We start from the raw sequence: 20,761 nt of genomic DNA on the forward strand, positions 1-20,761 counted from the left end.
CCACCGGTGACCTCTGTCCAACCAGAGGCATCGGATAAGCTGCTGGAAGTGTTGCAAGGCGCTTCCATTGTGGGTGAGCATCGTGTCCTTATGGGTACGGTGATCGAAAAGGTTCAATCCACCAAAAGCGGACTGGCCGAGGCCCGCGCTAGCCTTTTAACAGGCTTTGAGGTAACAATTGTAGAAAAAATATCACAATGTGGACAGTAGCCCCTGATGCTCTGTTCGGTGTCCGAAAAGGAAAAGCCGAACATGGGATCAAAATAATTTTGCAGGAGTCTAACATAAGATGTCTATGTGAATAAGCAGGCATCGCTGCTGGCTGCTGCCGCTCATACTGCGGAGGTCTCTGGACTGAAGCAGAACCTGGAGCAGGCCGAGAAAGAGCTCAGTCTCGTGAAGAAGCAGCTGGAGGATAGCAAAGGTATGCAGTAACGTGTGTGTATATTTAGGAAGGATGAATGGTTCGTGCTGAGTAAAGTGCCATGAACTTTATTAGGGGCCACGACCGAGGTGGCGGCCCTCAAGAAAGCGTTAGCGAAGGCCGAGGATAAAGCGTCCAAGGAACGCGCCGCGTGCAAGAAGCACGAAGCCTGGGTCAGCGAGGTTCAGCAAGAGCTCTAGGATGCCGTCAAGAGGTATGAGTCCTTGGAGCGTGATTCTAAGACGCAAGCGTTCGAACTTGCGAAGGCCCGCCGGAGCGCACAAGAGGCTCAAGCCGAAGCCCAGAGCGCCCTTCAGGAAATCCAGGCGGCCCGGAAGATCGCGGCAGGTAAGGCTTTCATTATGCAAGGCAAGTCTATGAAGGAAGCATTCCTTTTACTTACCCGAATTTGGAGCTCTCCAGGGGCGTTTACGGATTTGCCGCGCAGCGTATCAAACGCTGCCAAGTTCTATCAAGCTGAGGAAGGGAGTTCTACGGAGAAGCTGTTCTGGTCTCAATATCTTGGACCTGAACATCCGGTGTCCTTCAGCGACCAGCTGAAACAGCTGGTCGAGCTGCACAAGGCGGCCGAGCTAGCCATGAAGGAGCTGATAGTCCGACTATGGCCTGCCGTGCCGATACCTAGCAGCTACTTCGGACTTGTGAAGCGGCTTGTTGATGCATGCCCTCGACTTGAGGTTATAAAGCGGTCGGTCTGTATCAAAGGTGCACGGATGGCCTTTGCCCGCGTCAAAACACACTGGGCGAAGATGGATATCAAGAAGCTAATGACCGAGGGGCCGCCTGAGGTCAAGGAGCACCGCCGATCGGAGTTGTATTTTGATGGTGTTCTGGAGGGATCCCGCATTGTTGCGGATCACTGTGCGAAAGACGCTATCTTTGAATGAATGTATTCGAGATCCCTCTGCCTTGTATGATGAAACAAAGTGTTTATTCAATATAATGCTTGTTATGTTTTTAAATTTTTACTTCCTGTGCGGCCGTGTTGTATGAAATCTGAGGGTTAACCAGTCGTCGGCTTCTTCCCCCACATAGGTAGTACGGGGATGTTCGGGATGGAATCTAAACAATCTTGATCCAATTAGATGGTCCTTGAAGGAGTTGTTTAGTGCAATGAACCAGGCAACCAGACTATGTGTCTGTAACGCCCTCACTTAGCCATAGGAGTGCGACAATAAAAACATGGGCGCACCCCCTAGTATCCGAACTAGAGTGCTATAAGCGTCTGATCGGGAAGTATCAATCCTTTGCGTAATGCGTAAGAAATCTCCAAGATTTGCAACCTCCGAATAGCTGACCGGCTCTCGCCGCATCATGACAGTCAGTTTTTGGCTTTCTCTACTGAGGTGCTCCTTTGGATAAACCAAGGCACAATCGCAGTAGTTCTCCCTTTACTACCTTAGCCGATATAGAGGAACGTAAGGTAGCAAGCACAGGAGCCGGGCAACCCAACTATTGACCAAAGACATGATTCGGAGCCAATGCATATAATGCTAAATTCGGGGTGCCGAACTATACTTATAAAAAGTGTTGGGACTTTTGTTGTTGTAATGTGGGGTGCTATGAAGCCCCTAGAAAACATCAAGCGTACTAAAGTGGGTGCTACCTGATAGGGTTATCCACAGGGGAGTTGAAAAAGAAAAAGAAAACATAAAAGGTACAAAGGTAAAAAGCTAGAGTCCTACAGCTCCAGCCACAAACTGTTATCATTGTAATTTAATTAGTACGTCAAGGCACATTCATATAGGTAGTGCGACAAGCAACAGGCTATTTGACATGCCGAAACCAAGGGAGAGCTGCATGTGGGTCCTGAAAAACAGGTAGAGTTATTGTTAACGGAATCACCTAAAAAGTCCCCCATATGTCTGCGTTTCTCGTCGTCTTGGTGTGTTTATCCTTCAAGAGGACCAATGACCAGACCACCAGATGGTGCCTGTGGGATTGAGACCTGAAAAGGAAACAAGTAAAAGTGAAAGTATGTGTGTATCCGATGTCGGTTGATTCATACTATGGACCACAAGCTAGCTATGCCTCCATCGATGCCCATGGGATTTTGAGTGTATAGTTATGTACGCGCAACACGAATGCCACCACTTGATCGGGACTGAGACGGAGGCCGGATTGCTAGTCGAGCTCCTGACGAGCCGAGCTCTCCTGCTGCAGAGTAGCTCAGACCCTCTTAACGGTGTCCGTGGGCTCGACAGCCGAATTAAGGTTCTGCTTGAGAAGGCCGCTCTGTACTTCTGCTGCTAAGGCAGCTGTGTGCTCTTCTGTACGGAGGGAGCGTTTCGTATTTCCATTAACCGTTATGATGCCACGTGGACCGGGCATCTTGAGCTTGAGATAAGCATAGTGTGGTACTGCATTGAATCGAGCAAACACAGTTTGTCTGAGCAGTGCGTGACAGCCGTTGTGGAAGGGGACGATATCGAAGATTAGCTCCTCGCTTCAGAAGTTGTCCGGAGATCCAAAGACAACCTCTAGTGTGATTGAGCCCGTACAGCGGGCCTCTACACCTAGTATGACTCCTTTGAAGGTAGTCCTGGTGGGCTTGATCCGAGATGGGTTAATGCCCATTTTTCTTGCTGTATCCTGATAGAGCTGATTGAGGCCACTACCTCCGTCCATAAGGACTCGAGTCAGGTGGAACCCATCAATTATTGGGTCTAGGACCAGTGCGGTTGAGCCACCGTGACAGATACTGGTCGGATGATCCCGGCAATCAAAAGTGATCGGGCATGATGACCATGGATTAAATTTTGGGGCGACTGGCTCTATCGCGTAGACGTCCCTAAGTGCACGCTTGCGCTCCCTCTTGGGGTTGTGGGTAGCGTATATCATGTTCACCATTTTGACCTGAGGGGGAAACTTCTTCTGTCCCCCTGTGTTCGGTTGCAGGGGCTCTTCGTCGTCATCCTCGCTTTGCGATCCCTTTTCCCTGTTCTCGGCGTTAAATTTGCCGGCCTATTTAAAAACCCAGCAATCTCTATTTGTATGATTGGGTGGCCTGTCTGGCGTGCCATGAATCTGGCACGGACGATCAAGTATGCGGTCCAAGCTGGATGGGCCTGAATTGTTCTTTTGGAACAGCTTCTTCCGATGACCGGACTTAGAGCCCCTGAATCCGGCATTGAATGTCGTGTCCTCAGTGTTATCACTGTTGTTTCGACGCTTGTATTTGTTGCGTCGAGACTTGTCTTTGCTAGTTTTAGCTTCAGGGGTGCCAGCGTCGCTTGCATTGTTTTTGCTATGGGCCAAACAACTGTCCTCGGTCGCACAAAACCGGGTCATGAGTGCCGTGAGGGCTGCCGAAGATTTTGGCTTTTCTTGGCCGAGGTGGTGAGCGAGCCATTCGTCGCGGATGCTGCGTTTGAAGGCTGCTAGGGCTTCGGCACCCGGACAATCGACGATTTGGTTCTTTTTACTTAAGAACCTAGTCCAGAATTTCCTGGCGGACTCTCCGGGCTGTTGAACTATATGGCTTAAGTCATCAGCGTCCGGAGGTCCAACATTGTAGGATCGAAGTATGTCTAGAGGGGGGGTGATTAGACTACTTTGACCCAAATAAAAACTTAACCTTTTCCCAATTTTAAGTTCTTGGCAGATTTTAGCTATTTTAGGACAAGTCAAGCAATCATCACATAATTCAAGCAAGCATTGCAAAGAGTATATTGGCAGCGGAAAGTAAAGCATGCAACTTGCAAGAATATAAAGGAAGGGTTTGGAGAATTCAAACGCTATTGGAGACACGGATGTTTTTCCCGTGGTTCGGATAGGTGGTGCTATCCTACAATCCACGTTGATGAGACTTCAACCCACGAAGGGTAACGGTTGCGCGAGAAGTCACCTTGCAAACCAACACACACAATAGCCCAAACGGCGGGGTTATGTCCAAGAATATGCATTTTCATTTTATGCTTCCAACTAGCAAAATTAGTACCATCAAAGTAAGGACCTCTACGGTGATAATTTCCCTCGCTAGACGCCATACTCTCCTAGGTTGTGAAACCAAGGCTATGACCACCAAAAGCTATGGAGATCAAGCAAATGGATACCAAGGCTCTGATACCACTTGTAGGATCGAAGTATGTCTAGAGGGGGTTGATTAGACTACTTGACCAAATAAAAACTTAACCTTTTCCCAATTTTAGTTCTTGGCAGATTTTAGCTATTTTAGGACAAGTCAAGCAATCATCACATAATTCAAGCAAGCATGCAAAGAGTATATTGGCAGCGAAAGTAAAGCATGCAACTTGCAAGAATATAAAGGGAAGGGTTTGGAGAATTCAAACGCTATTGGAGACACGGATGTTTTTCCCGTGGTTCGGATAGGTGGTGCTATCCTACATCCACGTTGATGGAGACTTCAACCCATGAAGGGTAACGGTTGCGCGAGTCCACACAGGGCTCCACCCAAGGGCAACGGTTGCGCGAGTCCACGAAGGGCTCCACCCACGAAGGGTCCACGGAGAAGCAACCACCCATAAAGGGTCCACGAAGAAGCAACCTTGTCTATCCCACCATGGCCATCGCCCACGAAGGAGTTGCCTCACTAGCGGTAGATCTTCACGAAGTAGGCGATCTCCTTGCCCTTACAAACTCCTTGGTTCAACTCCACAATCTTGTCGGAGGCTCCCAAGTGACACCTAGCCAATCTAGGAGACACCACTCTCCAAGAAGTAACAAATGGTGTGTAGGTAATGAACTCCTTGCTCTTGTGATTCAAATGATAGTCTCCCCAACACTCAACTCTCTCTCATAGGATTTGGATTTGGTAGAAAGAAGATTTGAGTGGAAAGCAACTTGGGAAGGCTAGAGATCAAGATTCGTATGGTAGGAATGGAATGTCTTGATCTCAACACATGAGTAGGTGGTTCTCTCTCAGAACATATGAGTAGGAATGATGTGTGTGTTCTGATGGCTCTCTCATCGAATGAGAAGGAGGTGGAGGGGTATATATAGCCTCCACTCAAAATCCAACCGTTACACAGTTTTCCAATCTCGGTGGGACCGAATAAATAAACTCGGTCTGACCGAAAATGTAAACCTAGTGACCGTTAGGAATTTCGGTGGGACTGACATGCAACTCGGTAGGACCGATTCGGTTAGGGTTTGGGCATAACGTAATCTCGGTGAGACCGATTACACAAACTCGGTGAGACCAAGTTTGGTAATTAGCTAACCAGAGAGTTGGTCAGGCAAACTCGGTGGGACCGATTTGCTCTTTCGGTGGGACCGAGTGGAACTCGGTGAGACCGAAAAGTTACAAAGGGGAAACACTGAGTTTACATTGCAATCTCGGTGGGACCGATTCGCTCTTTCGGTGGGACCGAAAAGTTACGAAAGGGAAACAGAGAGTTTGCAACCCCATCTCGGTGGGACCGAGATCCTTATCGGTAGGACCGAATTGCTAGGGTTTGGCAGTGGCTAATGACAATTGAAACTCGGTGGCGCCGGATAGGAAAAATCGGTAGGACCGAGTTTGGCTTAGAGTTTAGGTCATATGTGGATATGGGAAAGTAGTTGAGGGTTTTGGAGCATATCATTAAGCACATGAAGCAAGAGGCTCATTAAGCAACACCTCATCCCTCCTTGATAGTATTGGCTTTTCCTATGGACTCAATGTGATCTTGGATCACTAAAATATAAAATGAGGAGTCTTGAGCTTTTGAGCTTGAGCCAATCCTTTGTCCTTAGCATTTTGAGGGTTCCACTTTCACATCCATGCCATGCCAATCATTGAGCTTTCCTGAAATAATCATCTTGGAATAGCATTAGCTCAATGAGCTATATGTTGTTATGAATTACCAAAACCACCTAGGGATAGTTGCACTTTCAATCTCCCCCTTTTTGGTAATTGATGACAACATATAGATCAAAGCTTCGACAAATGATATTAAGCATGAATTATATCGTCGCTTTGAGAAGTATGTGATAAGTAAGAGCTCCCCCTAAATTTGTGCATATATAAAATTTGCTTTGGACTGCAAATGCACAAAGAGTTAGAGTCATGGGTTACTCTTCCATGTTACATACATCTTGGTGGAGCCCTCAAAATGATAAGAATGAAATACATGCACTCATCACCAAGAATAGTGAATGATCACAAATGATAGATAGCATGATAATATTAAAGCAAGCATTAAGCAAACATTAAGTGTAGCTTATGATCAAACACATGATCATCGATGTCTCACAAACATAAGGACATAGTATATCACACACAAAAGCAAACAAAGTACGAAGAAACCACCAAATAAAACAAGAGAGAAAAGCAACACTCTCTCTCTCGAAGCCTATGATCTATACATCTTCTCCCCCTTTGGCAACAAGTTACCAAAAAGTTCCTAGAAAATGCATAGCGCTAAGTCGTCGCTCAGGCTTGATCTTCAGGTGGTGGTGGAGTCCGAATCACTCTAAGGACGAAGGCTTCTGTAGATGCTGAAGTAGTCGCTGGAGTTGGAGCTGAGGTAGACGCTGGAGCTGAGGCTGTGGCTGGTGCTGAAGTAGTAGCTCTGGTGTCAGCAACTGGCAGTGCAGACGACCTCGGGCCTCGTGGCACTCTAGAAAAAGCATGAGTTGTGGTCCTGCCTCTCCTCTCATTCATGTCCTCCTGGAGCTGCTCCACTACAGACTGGACTTCTGTTACCTTGACATCCAAATCATAGAACTTTTGTTCCATGATCCTCTCTAGGATCTGCTGATTTTTAGTGAGGCTGGCTAGACTTTGCTCAATTCTCAGCGAGGATGCAATCAAGTAACTGAGCTGCTCTTGCTTGGTCTTCAAGAAATAGTCAAATGCCTCCTCTTGAGTAGGCATCCTGGCAGCTTTTTCCTTCTTCGCCTTCTCCTTCTTTGCATATGCTTGTGCAGACGATGGCTCATTCTCTGTCATCACAACTTCATTGTCCTCGAAATCTGGACGGATGGGCAGGTGTTCCTTATCCAACAAATATATGCCCGTGCCCATCTTGGAGTTGATGAGCTCCTGAATCTGAGGGGCATATCCACAGCTCCTCTTTTGATCTGCAGCTGTCCTCTTAATGGTTTCCACAATGAGACTCATGACCTTGAATTTCTGAGGCACGTCAAAGACATGAAGCAGGTTGATCGCGTGACCTCTGATCATCTTGTGATCTCCAGACTTAGGCAACAGAGTGTGCCTTAGTATCCAATTGATAGTAGGCAATCCTGAGAGCAGATAGTGCACTGAGCCAAACTTGAACGTGTCAAGAGCTTCATTGGGAATTTCCTTGTACATGTTGGACATGGAGTTATGGTCCATTTTCTTCTTGGCATAGATGTCCAAGTCCTCATCTTGCTCTTCTGGGGCATTGATGATCTATGCCCACTCAGCCACTGTAGATTGGTACCTTGTACCCTCAGACATCCATGTAATCCTTCCATCCGGATAAAAATGAGCTGTGGAGTAGAACTGCATGATGAGTTCCCCGTTCCACTTTGTGAGCTTCTGCCCAACAAAGTCCTCTACTCCACATGCTCTGCAGCTGTCCTGAACTCCTGGGTAGTGCTCTTCATTCTCCTTGATGTATGTCCAGTCGACCCATCTCATGTCACAAACGATTGGCTTCTTGTCAAGCAAAACAGTCTCATAAAAGTCTTGTTGCTCCTTTGTATGAAACCTGTAATCCACGGCAGTCCTTCTCCTAGAAGCATATGGGTCTGCTTCTCTCCACTTCCTCAGCCCTGAGTCTCTCCTGAGCTTCATGTCCTCAGCCACAGGATGAGCATCGTTGTGGTCTGGGATCTTGGGCTTGAGCTTCCGAAGGACACTCTCTTCCTCTTCTTCAATAGCTTCAGGCACTGGGGCCTTGTTCTTTTCTGCAGCAGGTATACTCCTTGTGTTTCTCTTTGGAGCTGTCTTAGGCTTAGATGCAGCCTTAGGAGCTTCCTTGGGCTTGGATGCAGCTCCCCCTGACCTTATGGCATCTCCCATAAGTTTGGCTGCCTTGGGTGCTGGTGCAGCAACCTCTTCTTCCTCCTCCTCTTCTACCATGATGGAGGCTCTCCCAAGCACTTTGGCTACAGTCTTCTTTACTCTCTCTTTCCTCTTCTTACCCTCAGCAGCAATGGGCTCAATGGGAGCAGGTGCAGGCTTCTCAGTTGAGGCTCTAGCTTTTGACATTGGCTGCCTCCTTGCTGGCCTCTTGACTTTCAGGCCTGGCTTTGAGCCTTGAGCTAGCTCAACCCTTTTGGAAGTGGCCTCTTCCTCTGCCACATAGTCTTCATCCTCAGAATCAGATGTTCTCTTCTTCCTTTGACGTGTGGCAGCCTTAGGCAGATTGCTGGGGGTGCTCCTGCTGCCATCATCAGAAGAACTTGAGGGGCTAGTGCCCTCACTCATCACAACTTGCTGCTCAGACACATTCTGGCTGTCACTTTGATCAGACATGTTGCTAACTGACTGCTGACCCTGTGAATAGATTATGGATAAGACAGAGTGGATGAGCATCACAAAAAGAAGAGATTTTTGCAAAAGATTAATTCAAAAACTTAGTTTTAGTTTTCCACAGAAAGCATCTCGGATCTACCGATTTTCAAACTCGGTGACACTGAAGCAGTTTTGGCACCAGAACTGGTGAACTCGGTCAGACCGAGTCACAGTTCGGTGGCACCGAGACTGCTAGGGTTTCACAGAATTCCAAAATCGGTCACACCGATAAGTTATTCTCGGTCAGACTGAGTTTAACTTGTGCAATGGCAAAAGCCAGATCGGTGGGACCGAGTTTTTCAACTTGGTGGGTCCGAGATGGTTTCGGCGGAAACCTAACCCTAAAATTTTCGAATTAAACCTAATCTACGAGCGTTTTGACTGGATAGGAGTTTATCAAACGTGGCAAGATACATGATGATCACAATGTGCTAGGAATCAGATTGAGGAATAGCACAATGATCAAGTCCATACCCTCGTTCGGCGTGGACTTGCTACGGCAGCAACGGCGGGGCAGAAATCCGTTGACGGCGGCGAAGACCAGCGACTGGAGGCTGCTGGCGGCGAGGAGACGATCCGGAGACCTCGGGGGCAGAGCAGGCTATCGCGCGGGTGAGGAGGTTTCGGAGAAATTTCCAAAATTCTGCTCGTCACTATATATAGCCCGACCCTGTCGGTGTGACCGAGTGGAACAACTCGGTGGCACCGAGATGCAAAACTGTGTGCAGTTACTGCAACTCGGCGTGACCGAAAAGTTCAAATCGGTTGCACCGAGATCAAAAACCTAGATCAACTTAATGAAATCGGTAGGACCGAAATGGAGTATCGGTCAGACCGAGATTCATAAAGAGGTTTTGGAAGTTTAAGTCTATGACGAATCGGGGACTCCGAGCGCTCCTCACACAGAGTGGTTCGAATCTGACTTGATCAAGTTTTGTGATGCAGCATGAATAGAGTTTGAGACGAGAAAAGCATAGATAGCTAGAGGAGGTTCTTAGGCATTCTTGTCCATCCACTTGGCAAAAGAAGGAAAAGCCAAACAATCAAAACAACAAGTGGATGTCCTTGAATGAGTAAAATATGCAACCAACATGCTCACACAATAAGATAGCAAATGAAATATGTGGCAAAGCATGCACAACCAATTCTAGCATCTATCAAGCAATTTCCGATGACTAGGTCATCTATATATGAGTATATTGACTTAGGAGTCAAGTGAGAACACTTGATCGTAGGTCATACTCATCGTTTAAGCTCAAGTGGGGTTACCACTTTTACATGAAGCATTGTTTTGTTCACATCTTTAGAGTTGCTTTAGCTCAGTCTTAGAGTAAAGCTCCCCCTAGATGTGATATCCCCCCTAAGAGGGATGAACTAACCTTGGGTTTTGTCGATGATGACTTCATGTAGATGTTGAAGATGTGGATGCTCAATGTTGATGTAGATCTCTTGGAGCTATCCTTTTGAATGAATTGCACTTTCAATACCTACATGGGTTAGTCCCACAAGGAACAAACAAGGATATCCATAGACATAGAGTGATGCACACAAAAGATGATGTCCATGAAAACTTTTTAGGTTACCTTGTCCCTTGTCTTACCAACAAGAGGGTTTGTGACTCCTTGAACTAGTGCAAGATGTGGAAGTTGATTGCACTTGTTCTTGCCAAAATGATATGAGTGAAGTATGTTGGCGGAGTCACCCTCAAGAACTCTCTAGTTCTTCTTCTTTTGGATCCACATCATCTTGATGGGAATCCTTGGAGTTGTAGTCGTACTTGATGAAGTGGAATTTGAAGTAGTCTTGGGAATCCACTAGAGTTTTTAGTTCTTTAGTTAGAGCCTCAATCTTCTCCTTATCATTGTCATTCGTTTTATCTTGATTAGCATGATTAATTGGTCTTTCATCATAGTATTCATCACTAGAGTTGTCACCAATCAAATCATCACCTAACAAGTCATCTTCATCACTATCGAAATCAACATACTCGAGGTGTGTTACCTTAGGACCCTTGGCCATGAAGTATCTTCCAATTCCTTCATTTGGTGAGTCAAATATGTCATAGGAGTTGGTTGACACAAGTGCTAGACCGGCAACACCTTCATCTTGAGTATCTTCGGAGTCGGAGTGATAACTTCTTTCGGAGTGGCTGTCGGAGTCGGAGCCGGATACCCATTCACTAACATGAGCTTGATGTCTTCGTCTTGTGTAGCTCCTTGATGATTTTTCCTTCCTTTCCGAATCCTTGCTTCTCCGTGAGTATCTTCGTTCATAACGATCATCTCTACTCCTTCTCTCTCTTGGCGGTGATCCTTTGCTTCTTCTTCTTGGAGAATCTTCTCTTTTCTTGTAGGGAGCCGTACACTCATTGGAATAGTGTCCGGGTCTTCCACAATTGTAACAGTTTCGCTCTCGACTAGAAGATCTTTTGTCATTGTAGGACCTTGACTTGGAGCTTCTATCTTTGCTTCTACTCTTGTAGAACTTGTTGAAGTTCTTCACCATCAAGCTCAATTCTTCATTGAAGTCTTGTTTCTCACTTGATGATGTAGGGGCTTCACATGAGGCTTTGTAGGCACCACTTGATTTGTTGTGAAGTTCCTCTTTATCCTTAAGTGACATCTCATGAGCAACAATTCTTCCAATCACTTCCGTTGGCTTGAGATCTTTGTAATTGGGCATCATTTGGATCAATGTGCACACGGTATCATATTTTCCATCCAAGGCTCTTAGGATCTTCTTGATGATGAATTTATCGGTCATCTCTTCACTTCCTAAGCCGGCAATCTCATTTGTGATGAGAGCAAGCCTAGAGTACATTTCAGCGACACCTTCACCATCCTTCATCTTGAACTTGTCAAGTTGGCTTTGAAGCACATCCAACTTGGATTCCTTGACGGAGTCGGTACCTTCGTGCATATCAATCAAAGTGTCCCAAATTTCCTTTGCATTCTCAAGGCGGCTGATTTTGTTGAATTCTTCGGGGCACAATCCGTTGAAGAGAATATCACAAGCTTGAGCATTGTATTGCAACATCTTCAACTCATCCGCGGTAGCTTCACGGTTTGGCTCTTTCCCATCAAAGAAGTCACCTTGCAAACCAACACACACAATAGCCCAAACGGCGGGGTTATGTCCAAGAATATGCATTTTCATTTTATGCTTCCAACTAGCAAAATTAGTACCATCAAAGTAAGGACCTCTACGGTGATAATTTCCCTCGCTAGACGCCATACTCTCCTAGGTTGTGAAACCAAGGCTATGACCACCAAAAGCTATGGAGATCAAGCAAATGGATACCAAGGCTCTGATACCACTTGTAGGATCGAAGTATGTCTAGAGGGGGTTGATTAGACTACTTGACCAAATAAAAACTTAACCTTTTCCCAATTTTAGTTCTTGGCAGATTTTAGCTATTTTAGGACAAGTCAAGCAATCATCACATAATTCAAGCAAGCATGCAAAGAGTATATTGGCAGCGAAAGTAAAGCATGCAACTTGCAAGAATATAAAGGGAAGGGTTTGGAGAATTCAAACGCTATTGGAGACACGGATGTTTTTCCCGTGGTTCGGATAGGTGGTGCTATCCTACATCCACGTTGATGGAGACTTCAACCCATGAAGGGTAACGGTTGCGCGAGTCCACACAGGGCTCCACCCAAGGGCAACGGTTGCGCGAGTCCACGAAGGGCTCCACCCACGAAGGGTCCACGGAGAAGCAACCACCCACAAAGGGTCCACGAAGAAGCAACCTTGTCTATCCCACCATGGCCATCGCCCACGAAGGAGTTGCCTCACTAGCGGTAGATCTTCACGAAGTAGGCGATCTCCTTGCCCTTACAAACTCCTTGGTTCAACTCCACAATCTTGTCGGAGGCTCCCAAGTGACACCTAGCCAATCTAGGAGACACCACTCTCCAAGAAGTAACAAATGGTGTGTAGGTAATGAACTCCTTGCTCTTGTGATTCAAATGATAGTCTCCCCAACACTCAACTCTCTCTCATAGGATTTGGATTTGGTAGAAAGAAGATTTGAGTGGAAAGCAACTTGGGAAGGCTAGAGATCAAGATTCGTATGGTAGGAATGGAATGTCTTGATCTCAACACATGAGTAGGTGGTTCTCTCTCAGAACATATGAGTAGGAATGATGTGTGTGTTCTGATGGCTCTCTCATCGAATGAGAAGGAGGTGGAGGGGTATATATAGCCTCCACTCAAAATCCAACCGTTACACAGTTTTCCAATCTCGGTGGGACCGAATAAATCAACTCGGTCTGACCGAAAATGTAAACCTAGTGACCGTTAGGAATTTCGGTGGGACTGACATGCAACTCGGTAGGACCGATTCGGTTAGGGTTTGGGAATAACGTAATCTCGCTGAGACCGATTACACAAACTCGGTGAGACCGAGTTTGGTAATTAGCTAACCAGAGAGTTGGTCAGGCAAACTCGGTGGGACCTATTTGCTCTTTCGGTGGGACCGAGTGGAACTCGGTGAGACCGAAAAGTTACAAAGGGGAAACACTGAGTTTACATTGCAATCTCGGTGGGACCAATTCGCTCTTTCGGTGGGACCGAAAAGTTACGAAAGGGAAACAGAGAGTTTGCAACCCCATCTCGGTGGGACCGAGATCCTTATCGGTAGGACCGAATTGCTAGGGTTTGGCAGTGGCTAATGACAATTGAAACTCGGTGGCACCGGATAGGAAAAATCGGTAGGACCGAGTTTGGCTTAGAGTTTAGCATATGTGGATATGGGAAAGTAGTTGAGGGTTTTGGAGCATATCATTAAGCACATGAAGCAAGAGGCTCATTAAGCAACACCTCATCCCTCCTTGATAGTATTGGCTTTTCCTATGGACTCAATGTGATCTTGGATCACTAAAATATAAAATGAGAGAGTCTTGAGCTTTTGAGCTTGAGCCAATCCTTTGTCCTTAGCATTTTGAGGGTTCACTTTCACATCCATGCCATGCCAATCATTGAGCTTTCCTGAAATAATCATCTTGGAATAGCATTAGCTCAATGAGCTATATGTTGTTATGAATTACCAAAACCACCTAGGGATAGTTGCACTTTCGTATGTACCTTGGAAGTTATCGAGGAAGGCCTCTTCCAAGTCCTCCCAGCTGCCAATAGAATTTGCAGGCGGACTGTTGAGCCAGTGCCGAGCTGGCCCCTTGAGTTTTAAAGGGAGGTATTTGATGGCGTGGAGGTCATCGTCGCGGGCCATATGAATATGGAGAATGAAGTCTTCGATCCACACCGCGGGGTCCGTGGTTCCATTGTATGATTCTATATTCACGGGTTTGAACCCCTCTGGGAATTCATGATCCAGGACCTCATCAGTGAAGCAGTGAGGGTGTGCGGCGCCTCTATATCGGGCTGTATCGCGACATAGCTCTGATGGGGTTCGTCTATGGTTTTCAGCCCATGCATGACTAAGTTTGTCACGTCCGAATAGGTGGGCGTCATCACGTGTCGAGGCACATCCTCGCGATCCATAGATTGATCTAGTATGTCCTGCTTTATTGTTCAGGTTTTACCGGAGGTCTATGTATGATCATGGGCTAATTTACCTCTACCTGTGCGATGAGGCGGGGTTGGCTGGTGTTCGGCGTGAGTTGCCGTTTGATACGTCTCAGTCGTATCTAATTTTCCAAACACTTTTGCCCTTGTTTTGGACTCTAACTTGCATGATTTGAATGGAACTAACCCGGACTGACGCTGTTTTCAGCAGAATTGCCATGGTGTTATTTATGTGCAGAAACAAAAGTTTTCGGAATGGCCTGAAACTCCACGGAGCGTCTTTTTGGAAATAATGAAAAATACTGGCAAAAGATCAAGGCCAGGGGGCCCACACCCTAGCCACGAGTATGGAGGCGCGCCTGCCCCCCCGGGGCGCGCCCCCTACCTCGTGGCCCCCCTGGAGCTCCTCCGACCTCAACTCCAACTCTATATATTTTCTTTCGGGGAGAAAAAAATAGAGGAGAAGGATTCATCACGTTTTACGATACGGAGCCGCCTTCAAGCCCTAAAACCTCTCGGGAGGGCTGGTCTGGAGTCCGTTTGGGGCTCCGGAGAGGGGAATCCGTCGCCATCGTCATCATCAACCTTCCTCCATCACCAATTTCATGATGCTCACCGCCGTGCGTGAGTAATTCCATCATAGGCTTGCTAGACGGTGATGGGTTGGATGAGATTTATCATGTAATCGAGTTAGTTTTGTTAGGGTTTGATCCCTAGTATCCACTATGTTCTGAGATTGATGTTGATATGACTTTGCTATGCTTAATGCTTGTCACTAGGGCCTGAGTGCCATGATTTCAGATCTGAACCTATTATGTTTTCATGAATATATGAGTGTTCTTGATCCTATCTTTCAAGTCTATAGTCACCTACTATGTGTTATGATCCGGCAACCCCGAAGTGACAATGATCAGGACCACTCCCGGTGATGACCATAGTTTGAGGAGTTCATGTATTCACTATGTGTTAATGCTTTGGTCTGGTACTCTATTAAAAGGAGGCCTTAATATCCCTTAGTTTCCACTAGGACCCCGCTGCCAGGGGAGGGTAGGACAAAAGATGTCACGCAAGTTAATTCCATAAGCACGCATGACTACATTCGGAATACATGCCTACATTACATTGATAAATTGGAGCTAGTTCTGTGTCACCCTAGGTTATGACTGTTACATGATGAACCGCATTCGGCATAATTCTCTATCACCGATCCATTGCCTACGAGCTTTCCATATATTGTTCTTCGCTTATTTACTTTTCCGTTGCTACTGTTACAATCACTACAAAATACCAAAAACATTACTTTTGCTACCGTTACCACTACTATCATATTACTTTGCTACTAAACACTTTGCTGCAAATAATAAGTTTCCAGGTGTGGTTGAATTGACAACTCAGCTGCTAATACTTGAGAATATTCTTTGGCTCCCCTTGTGTTGAATCAATAAATTTGGGTTGAATACTCTACCCTCAAAAACTGTTGCGATCCCCTATACTTGTGGGTTATCACTGTTTTGTCCCGTCCACGTGGTGGTCGGTCAAATGCATTGTACGATGGAGGTATGTATTCCGGCGCCTCCTCGTCAAACTAAGGTAGCAATTTGCGCTTTGGGTAGCTTTTGGTTGGGCGCTTGCGGCCGTACTCTTCGGCTGCTAGGACATCGGTCCATTTATCATTGAGCAGATTTTGGTCATCTTGAAGCTGCTGTTGCTTCTTTTTCAGGCTCCTTGCAGTGGCGATTAGCTGGCGCTTGAAGCGCTCCTGCTCAAGAGGTTCCTCAGGCACGATGAAGTCGTCGGTGCCGAGGCTCACCTCATCCTCGGAGAGAGGAAGATAACTTTCGTCCTCTGAGTCTTCATGCATGGCCTGCTTACCAGGCCTAGTCTGCCCATCTTCCCGTTCATCTTGTTCATTAGCTGTTACAACGGGGTCTTCATTGTCTTCGGCACCTTCCGGAGTGTTATCTTCTCCTGTAACGGTGTTGCTGTCTTTACTGCAGCGTGACTTAGAGCGGCACCGGCGCTTGGATTGTATTTCGGAAGGTTTATCCTCAGCTGGATCCTCCTTGTCATCGCCGTTGTTCTCCTTTGGTGCATCCACCATGTATACATCGTACGAGGAAGTGGCCGTCCAGCATCCGGTGAATGGAGGGTTTGCTACGTCTTGAGCTTGCGTTGATTTTCCCCGAAGAGGAAGAGATGATGTAGCAGAGTAGCGTAAGTGTTTCCCTCAGTTTTTGAGAACCAAGGTATCAATCCAGTAGGAGCCCACGCTCAAGTCCCTCGTACCTGCACAAAGCGATAGCTACTCACAATCAACGTGATTAGGGGTTGTCAAGCCCTTCACGGTCACTTACGAGAGTGAGATCTGATAGATATAATATTTTTGGTATTTTTGATAGAAAGATGCAAAGTAAAAAGTAAAGGCAAAGTAAAAAAGCAAAACAATATTAAAGTGATGGAGATTGATATGATATGAATAGACCCGGGGGCCATAGGTTTCACTAGTGGCTTCTCTCAAGAGCATAAGTATTCTATGGTGGGTGAACAAATTACTATTGAGCAATTGACAGAATTGAGCATAGTTATGAGAATATCTAGGCATGACCATGTATATAGGCATCACGTCCGTGACAAGTAGATCAAAACGATTCTGCATCTACTACTATTACTCCACTCAACGACCGCTATCCAGCATGCATCTAGAGTATTAAGTTAAAAACAGAGTAACGCCTTAAGCAAGATGACATGATGTAGAGAGATAAATTCATGCAATATGAAATAAACCCCATCTTGTTATCCTCGATGGCAACGATACAATATGTGCCTTGCTGCCCCTTCTGTCACTGGGTAAGGACACCGCAAGATCTAACCCAAAGCTAAGCACTTCTCCCATGGCAAGAACTACCAATCTAGTTGGCCAAACCAAATGGATAATTCGAAGAGACTTTCAAAGATAACCAATCATACATAAAAGAATTCAGAGAAGATTCAAATATTATTCATAGATAGACTTGATCATAAACCCACAATTCATCGGTCTCAACAAACACACCGCAAAAAGAAGATTACATCGAATAGATCTCCACAAGAGAGGGGGAGAACTTTGTATTGAGATTCAAAGAGAGAGAAGAAGCCATCTAGCTACTAACTATGGACCCGAAGGTCTGAGGTAAACTACTCACACTTCATCAGAGGGGCTATGATGATGTAGAAGCCCTCCGTGATGACGGCCCTCTTCCGGTGGAGCTCCGGAACAGGCCCCAAGATGCGATCTCGTGGATACAGAAAGTTGCGGCGGTGGAATTAGGTTTTTGGCTCCTATTCTGATCGTTTGGGGGTACGTGTGTATATATAGGAGGAAGGAGTACGTCAGTGGAGCACCGAGGGGCCCACAAGGCAGGGGGTGCGCCCCCCACCCTCGTGACCTCCTCTTTGATCCCTTGCAGTAGGGTCCAAGTCTCCTGGATCACGTTCGGTGAGAAAATCACGTTCCCGAAGATTTTATTCCGTTTGGACTCTGTTTGATATTCTGTTTATCCGAAACATTGAAATAGGCAAAAAAACAGCAATTCTGGGCTGGGCCTCCAGTTAATAGGTTATTCCCAAAAATAATATAAAAGTGGAAAATAAAGCCCAATATAGTCCAAAACAGTAGATAATATAGCATGGAGCAATCAAAAATTATAGATACGTTGGAGACGTATCAGGCATCCCCAAGCTTAATTCCTGCTCGTCCTCGAGTAGGTAAATGATAAAAAAGAGAATTTTTGATGCGGAGTGCTACTTGGCATAATTTCAATGCAAATCTTCTTAATTGTGGTATGAATATTCAGATTAGAAAGATTCAAGACAAAAGTTTATATTGACATAGAAAATAATAATACTTCAAGCATACTAATAAAGCGATTATGTCTTCTCAAAATAACATGGCCAAAGAAAGTTACCCCTACAAAATCATATAGTCTGGCTATGCTCCATCTTCCCCACACAAAGTATTTAAATCATGCACAACCCTGATGACAAGCCAAGCAATTGTTTCATACTCTAACTTTTTCAAAACTTTTTCAATCTTCACGCAATACATGAGCGTGAGCCATGGATATAGCACTATAGGTGGAATAGAATGGTGGTTGTGGAGAAGACAAAAAGGAGAAGATAGTCTCACATCAACTAGGCGTATCAACGGGCTATGGAGATGCCCATCAATAGATATCAATGTGAGTGAGTAGGGATTGCCATGCAACGGATGCACTAGAGCTATAAATGTATGAAAGCTCAACAAAAGAAACTAGTGGGTGTGCATCCAATTTGCTTGCTCACGAAGACCTAGGGCAATTTGAGGAAGCCCATCATTGGAATATACAAGCCAAGTTCTATAACGTAAAATTCCCACTAGTATATGAAAGTGACAACATATGAGACTCTCTATATGAAGAACATGGTGCTACTTTGAAGCACAATATATGAGACTCGCTATATCATGGTGCTACTTTGAAGCAAAAGTGTGGAAAAAAGGATAGTAGCATTGCCCCTTATTTATTTATTTATTTATTTATTTTTTTGGGCCTTCTTTTTTTTCTTTGGCCTTTCTCTTTTTTGGGGACAATGCTCTATTGAATGATGACCATCACACTTCTATTTAATGATTACAACTCAATGATTACAACTCGATACTAAAACAAAGTATGACTCTATATGAATGCCTCCGGCGGTGTACCGGGATATGCAATGAATCAAGAGTGACAAGTATGAAAGAATTATGAACGGTGGCTTTGCCACAAATACTATGTCAACTACATGATCATGCTAAGCAATATGACAATTATGGATGTGTCATGATGAACTAGATGGTGGAAAGTTGCATGGCAATATATCTCGAAATGGCTATGGAAATGCCATAATAGGTAGGTATGGTGACTGTTTTGAGGAAGGTATATGGTAGGTGTATGATACCGACGAAAGTTGCGCGGTATTAGAGAGGCTAGCACGGGTGGAAGGGTGGGAGTGCGTATGATCCATGGACTCAACATTAGTCATAAAGAACTCATATACTTATTGCAAAAATCTAGAAGTTATAAAAGCAAAGTATTACGCGCATGCTCCTAGGGGGATAGATTGGTAGGAAAAGACCATCGCTCGTCCCCGACCGCCACTCACAAGGAAGACAATCAATAAATAAATCATGCTCCGACTTCATCACATAATGGTTCACCATACGTGCATGCTACGAGAATCACAAACTTCAACACAAGTATTATTTAAATTCACAACTACTCAACTAGCATGACTTTAATATTATCACCTCCATATCTCAAAACAATTATCATGCTTCAATATTTTCTTAGTATTCAACACACTCAAAAGAAAGTTTCACAAATCTTGAATACCAAGCATATTATTATTAAGCAAATTATCATGCTATTAAGAGACTCTCAAATTAATTTAAGTGAAGCATGAGAGATCAATAGTTTCTTTAAAACGAATCCACCACCATGCTCTAAAATATTTAAGTGAAGCACATAGAGCAAAATTATCTAGCTCGAAAGATATAAGTGAAGCACATAGAGCAAAACTACTATGCTCAAAAGATATAAGTGAAGCACATAGAGTATTCTATCAAATTTTAATTCATGTATGGCTCTCTCAAAAGGTGTGTACAGCAAGGATGATTGTGGCATACTAAAAAACAAAGACAAAAATAATACAAGATGCTCCAAGCAAAACACATATCATGTTGGTGAATAAAAATATAGCTCCAAGTAAATTACCGATGGAAGTGGACGAAAAGAGGGGATGCCTTCCGGGGCATCCCCAAGCTTTGACTTTTTGGTGTCCTTGGATTATCTTGGGGGTTCCATGGGCATCCACAAGCTTAGGCTCTTGCCACTCCTTGTTCCATGATCCATCAAAAGAATTCACCCAAAACTTGAAAACTTCACAACACAAAACTCAAAATAGAGAACTCGTGAGCTCCGTTAGCGAAAGAAAACAAAAGACCACTTCAAGGTACTGTAATGAACTCATTATTTATTTATATTGGTGTTAAACCTACTGTATTCCAACTTCTCTATGGATTATAAACTATTTTACTAGCCATAGATTCATCAAAATAAGCAAACAACACACGAAAAACAGAATCTGTCAAAAACAGAATAGTCTGTAGTAATCTGTAGCTAGAGCAAGATCTGGAACCCCAAAAATTCTAAAATAAATTTCTGGACGTGATGAATTTATGTATTAATCATCTGAAAAAATAATTAACTAAATAGCACTCTTCAAATAAAAATGACAGCAGTTCTCGTGAGCGCTGAAGTTTCTGTTTTTTACAGCAAGTT

This window comes from Triticum urartu, chromosome 5, assembly GCF_003073215.2.
Source record: "Triticum urartu cultivar G1812 chromosome 5, Tu2.1, whole genome shotgun sequence".
Classification (NCBI taxonomy): domain Eukaryota; kingdom Viridiplantae; phylum Streptophyta; class Magnoliopsida; order Poales; family Poaceae; genus Triticum; species Triticum urartu.